This window comes from Corylus avellana, chromosome ca10 (genome assembly GCF_901000735.1).
Source record: "Corylus avellana chromosome ca10, CavTom2PMs-1.0".
In the NCBI taxonomy this organism is placed as follows: Eukaryota; Viridiplantae; Streptophyta; class Magnoliopsida; order Fagales; family Betulaceae; genus Corylus; species Corylus avellana.
In genome coordinates this window covers 6,408,182-6,415,004 of record NC_081550.1, presented here as the reverse complement: position 1 = coordinate 6,415,004, position 6,823 = coordinate 6,408,182, and the positions used below count along the sequence as shown (strand labels likewise).

The 6,823-nt window shown below is 34.1% G+C and overlaps 1 pseudogene; it reads right to left on the bottom strand.

Moving 5' to 3' along the window:
* Positions 1-1,551: 1,551 nt before the first annotated feature.
* LOC132162814 (GDSL esterase/lipase At3g53100-like) lies at positions 1,552-4,280 on the bottom strand (annotated as a pseudogene).
* Between the last annotated feature and the right edge of the window lie 2,543 nt (positions 4,281-6,823).

The window sequence follows — 6,823 nt, the reverse complement described above, 5'->3', positions numbered from 1 at the left end:
TTCAAAGTCGACCCTAATGATCACTCTTCAGCGTCCACTAAAAGTGGACGCTATTGGTGATTAAAATTAATTTTTTTTATTTTTTTTAATTCCTCCACAAGCTCTTTAGGGTCGACTAATACTTAGGCATTAGGGTCGACTTTCAGAGTCGACCCTAATGATCACTCTTCAGCGTCCACTTTTAGTGGACGCTATTGGTGATTAAAATTATTTTTTTTTATTTTTTTTAATTCCTCCACACGCTCTTTAGTCGACCCTAATACTTAGGCATTAGGGTCGACTTCAGAGTCGACCCTAATGATCACTCTTCAGCGTCCACTTTTAGCGGACGCTATTGGTGATTAAAATTAATTTTTTTTTATTTTTTTTAATTCCTCCACATGCTCTTTAGGGTCGACTTTGTCGACCCTAATACTTAAGCATTGTGGTTTTACTGGGATGATTTTCTCAGCATCCACTTTTAGTGGACGCTATTGGTGATTAAAATTATTTTTTTTTATTTTTTTTAATTCCTCCACGCGCTCTTTAGGGTCGCCTTTGTCGACCCTAATACTTAGGCATTAGGGTCGACTTTCAGAGTCGACCCTAATGATCACTCTTCAGCGTCCACTTTTAGTGGACGCTATTGGTGATTAATATTTTTTATTTTTTTTAATTCCTCCACACACTCTTTAGGGTCGACTTTGAAAGTCGACTTTAATGTTCTTTTTCCCGCCTCTTGAATATTTCCCGCGAGTATATTAGGGTCGAGTTATTAGCGTCCACTGTAGAGTGGACGCTATTATTCATCTTTTGGGTCGGCTATTAGCGTCCACTTGGAAGTGGACGCTAATACATAACTATTAGGGGCGACTTTCAAAAGTCGCCCCTAATAGTTGAGTATTAGGGGCGACTTTATAATAAGTCGCCCCTGATGAGTCATTTTCTTGTAGTGACAAGAGCTCAGATTTATTAGAGAGACATATAGTGGTGCCCTTTTAAAGCAAGACAATGATCCTCTCCATTTTATTTGAAATGAAGAGTATCTAAATTATGGTCAGGATCTAAAGTTAGAGCATCTAACGGTGTATATGATACTATATTATTTTAAACTTTATAAAAAACGAGTCAATATTAACATCATGTACACCGTTAGATGCACCAACTTTAAATCTTGACCTTGAAATGGAGATATGACATCTACTAGTGCATCAATAGTGGCATAGCTTCATCCCTAATTCAAATGCATAAGCATATCTTAGACTATTGGCCAAAGCCTTGAATTCATCCATCTCGGAGCTTACTACTTGGAGACCCATTAATACATCTCGGTAATTGCAACCTTGCTCTCTAGTTTTTGTTGCTATTATTTCTTCTCTTTCAAACTGACTTAGGCATCAGAGCTTCTCCCACTAGAACACCACTGGTTGCTTTGATCCTTCTGTTTGTTCTATCTGTTTTGTTTGCAGCTCATTTCCTCCTCCAACGTGAGGACACGACTTGGTAAGGTGTGCTGTGTCATCATCAGAAAACTGTGCATCAACAAATATGAATTGCATAACATTGTTGTCACTAGCCTGGTGCACAACAAGCCCTCTTTGCCTCCAAAAACCCTAAAACCACACATATTATGAAAAATTAATTAATAAATAAATAAATAAATATATATATGGAGGACCATACTATATAATAAATACCGCCCAACTGCTAAGAAAGCCCAAGAAAAGTACATGCATTGACACTACCATGCGAGGACCATACTACATAATAAATACTGCCCGACTGCTAAGAAAGCCCACGAAAAGTACATGCATTGACACTACCATGCGATTGCCTCGCTCATAATATACATACTCTTATAGCATGTCTGAGATTGTGTTTGAAAAATAGAGTTTTTAAGTGAAAAAACGAGTTTTGGAAAAAGTTTCTTTTTTAAATTTTTGCCAAAAAGTATCTTTTGGCCATTTTTAGAATAAAAAAGGCAAAGAAGTATTTTTGGAATTTTTTACCAAACATGCTAGCTTTTGTTTGGTATAACTTTTTAGGTGCTAAAAATATTTTTTAAAACTTTCTAATGCAATCCCCAACAGACCTTTAGTCTATTTTATCTGTCTTTACTCTCTCTAATAAATTATAAGGGCTTTTACCGACATGAGTGTCAGAGTGTCTATGGTCTTTAGACTGGCTAACCTTTTGACGACCCTTCCTAGAAAGTGGCTTGAGGTCACTATGGGTAGCCCGTGTATCAACACTATATATACAATGAGTTTGGTCTCATAGTAGAGGTTCGATGAGCTAAATGACGAGTCACTTTCCTTTAGGTGTCTAGGAGAAATTGTTTACCTAGTGTACTTTTTCAACTTACTAATATGTGTCTGAGAAAAAAAACAAAACAAAACAAAACAAAACAAATTTAGCACCTTTCAATCTCATGCTTACGTACCATTTGCTGTAGCATTTGTGGAAAGATTTAAAAGAGGTTGGTAGATATCAAGGACAACCAATATGAGACCAGAATGGCGATTTTACAGCCTCTTAGATGTGGCATTAAGCTTCTTATTGAAGGAAACTGCATCGTTGTTTAACCTTTCCACACACTCATTCGCACCCAACCCATATAATGTCATGGCTGCTGGCAGGCATCCCATTGGGGGAAGTGTTGTCACTCCAATTCTCCTCGCTCCCAATGCATATAGGCCCTATCACAAATTAATGTTTCTTAGTTTATCAATTAATGCATACAAATTTTCTTTATTTTTTCTTAATTCTTACAAATATTAATGAATGTTTGTTAATAAGTAATCAATATTGTTTGAGAAGTGGTGTGAGGAGACGAGGGACGTGAATGAAATTTGTATATGAATGCAAGAGAATGTCGGAGAAGCAATCAAAAAAATAGGTGGATTGAAGAAGAGGATCAACATAATAGTTCTGAAGAAAGTCATTGTTCCCAGCACTAAGAAAGTAGACTGCACAAGATGTTATTGTTGAAGCATTTGATCTCCCTGCAATTTTCACCACCCTACGCCGATACTCCCTGTAGTACACCAGCTATTGACTTAATGAGATCGCATGCTACGTATATCACCAAAATCAACAACATATATCACATCATGTCATATATATTAATATATATGAATGAGAAAAGGCTATAATTTTAATCTTGTTAATGTATTTACATATAGGCCGGCTGTAGCATCAAAATAACCAGAAGCAGCTGAAGCAAAGTTTGCACCAATCAAGAGGTTATTTCCACCTGGTTCTATGCTAAGATAAGCTTGTGGATAAGAAGTGAAGCCTAGGCTTTCAGCTGTAATTAGAAGAATATAAAAAAAAAAAACCCACAAATGAGAACTCCAATAAAGAACCAGTATAAAGTATTACTATTAATAAAAAATCTTTAACTCCAAGGGGTTGATTCGAGTGGTAAGTCACATAGCCCAGTACTTCATGAAACATCAGGTCTAAGGTTCGAACCATGTAAAAGGGTGGTTTGCCCATATACCCAATTTATAAAAAGAATATATAGAAAACATAAAATAATAATAATAATAATAAATATAAATAAAAATTTAAAAAATTTAAAAAAAAAAAAAATTAAAAATTGGAGAGTTTGAGAATGGACCAGTGAAGTTTGCGGCAAGCTTTCCATTGCAGAACCAGCCAATTGGTTGTTTAGTAACAAAGTCTCTTCCATAAGAGCATTCGCAATGGAAAAGCCAAATGTTACTTTTATCTAAAATAACTCTTCAAATGTTTAAAAAACTCCCTACATTGGATTAGCCAAAAGAAAATGTAAAATAGATATTTGATTGGAAGAGTTAAAAAAAAAAGCTAAATGTAGCAGCACTTTTTAAGAGAGCAATTTTATTTTTTATTATTTCTCTCACCTGTTTTCTCTTTTTTTCAAATCTTTTCCTACTTTTTCTCTGTATGTTCTCTTTTTTCCTAAACTTTTCCCATTTTTTTCTCTCACAAGTTCTCTTTTTCCCAAAACCTTTCTCAATTTTAATAATATTTAAATGCTATAGATAAAAATATAGCTAATCGGATATGGATGCATTTAAAAATTTATTAGCTAAATTAGATAAAAGTTAGTTGTAAGAAACTATTTTGCATAAAAATTTGGCTCCTCCACTGAAAATGATCTAAGGAGGAATGTTAGCTTTTATAAGGGTGGCGAGGTTGTTATTGTTACCGACATCAAAAAAAAAAGAGTCCCCAAATATGAACAATGCAGGAACAAATAGCCCAAGAAACAGAAGAAGAATGGAAGCCAAGAAAGATCTTGAAAGTCTCATTATATATATATAATCTGATATCAACACTTTGTTTCTTTCTTTATTTCTAGGAGATAGATAGAGGAGGCCTTGAAGATGGGTAGTTATAACTTGGAGGTAGAGGCTTGGAAGTGCAGTGGCGGAGCCACCTTAGGCTTTGGGGGTGCCACGGCACCCCTAAAGATTTTTTAAAAAAAAAATTCTTTGCTGTTTTTCTACCCGAGTTCCACACTGCACCCCCCAAAAAAAAATTATTTTCTCTTACTTACGATCGACACTCGCTCATCGAACATAAAGGGCAAACGACTCAAGCAGTGCTGGATCTCTGGAAATTTTCTGCAACAATTTCAGTGTTTATGGCTTTTAGGTTTAGGTTATATGAAAAGGGGAAGAAGACGATGACAAACATTCCACTTATTAAACGCATCGTTTAAATAAATTTTTGTCTATTTGTGGACTATTGCAGCTTCTTTCTTACAATAAGTCAATCGGTCAATGGGCTTAATGTATCAATGGACCACTGCCTTTCTTTTAACACGAGTGGGCCAGTACGTTTGGTTGAGAGACCAAACTCCAAATACTTTCCAACGGTACAAACCGTTTAAACTCTTATAGCAGCACTTTACAACATGATTAAAAAAAGAAAAAAAAGGCCTAACGTTTATACTTAAAAAAAAATTAAAATAAATAAATAAACCCCTAAGTATAGGTCTTAAAGCCTTCAATAATTCATACCAATTACTTGTAAAATTTTATGATTAAACTTTTTATATTTAGATTGTTCAAGTAAATTATTTTTCTTAAGAATATATATTTTTGTTACATGTTTTAATTGTATGAAATGCATAATTTTAATTGCCAACTATTATGAAGATCACCAATGATTTCAATAAGTTCCAATCAAATTCTAACCAAGTCATGTCAAGGTAGTAAGTCTGCCAATAGATCTTTGCTTAAGGAAAAAAAAAAAAAAAAATTAAAATAGAGACTAAATTCTAAAGACATATCTACAAAAAAGACCTTATCAACCAATTATGAAGACTTGTAAAGGATAATTGTTTTTGTTTTGACTCTTCTAGTGTCTACAGCAACTATCAAACAACCATTTTCAACAAAGAAAATTGTTAAAACACGACTTCGCAATAAAATGGAGGATGATTTTCTTGCAAATAGTATAGTTCTCCATATTGAAAGGGAAAGTGATGAGAGCTTCAATTTAGATTCGCTACTTGATGATTTTGTATTTCTAAGAGACAATAAATTAAAGTGCAGTTCTAAATACTTTTTTTGTTTGTATTTTTGTCTTTTTGATATAGTACCGATATGTTACATTTATAATATATCAATTTGAGCACATATTTATGAACTTTTATAGATTTTTTTTTTTTTTTGTGATGCATATATTATTTGAATTACCAAATTTTTAGGGTAGAGAAAATTATTAGGACGCCAAAAAAATTTTAGCGGCATCTCCAATATATAATTGGTTGGAGACCAACCTTTAAACCTTTGATCTTGATGAGACCGTCAAACACACACTAATCACCAAGGAAACAAAGATGGTCGGTTGAGAAGTCACTGTTTCAAGAAACATGACCAATTTTCTATAAAATCTTTCATGTGTCCACATTACAAAATGATTGCAGTCCTTTTTTAGAAAGTTCAGTTAAGAAATGATAATATATATATACACACGCATGGTTAAGTTCGTTGTAAAAAATAAGTTTTGTTTGAATTGATAGGTGGCGTACCATGTTAACTGCTACTCTCTCTAAAACACTTAATTAACCTATATATTCTTTTTCTTTTTCTTTTTAACTGGAAAAGCTTTTTTTTTTTGTTTTTTATATCTTGCAATTATATTGTGATACTGATGTGGTAATTCTGTTAACTTTTAGATGAGTAGTGTTATATTTTAGACTCTTATACAATTATCATACAATCTTATAAAAAATTAAAAATTAAAGGCCGATTTTCGTTGACACATCATTTTAGTGATATGGAAATCATATATCAGTTTACCAAATAATATTACTCTAACTTGTATTGAGCTTTGATATGAAATTGCCACATCAATTTGGAAATACGTAAAAAAAATAAAGAAGAACCTTAAGAGCAAAGAGAGAATAAAACCCACAAACTCAAACAAAACTATAGGAAATACATGGAAAATAAAGAAAAAAACAAAAACAGCAAACGGAAAAACAACAAAAAATAATCCTACAAATAGCAATGTTGGTGGTGAAAAATGTGGAGGAGCAGCAAGAGAAGCCCGCTGATCAGGGATTGGGGAACACACGTCAACACATGAGACGCGTGAATGGCTAGAGGCAAAGCGGAATGTGGCGGTGGGGAGCTGGGAGGCCAGTGAGGACAGTGGACTGGCGCGTGAAGACCTGATTTGACTAAAGGAGAGTATATGAGGACGACAAGCGGCAAGTGGCGGGGAGCTGGATGGTGAAGGAGGCAAGTGGCCTTGTGCAACGGAAGGTGGTGAAGAAACATTGTGTTAAAGGGTGGAAATGAAACTTGAAAGCCACGAGAACACCAATCGTCAAAAAAAA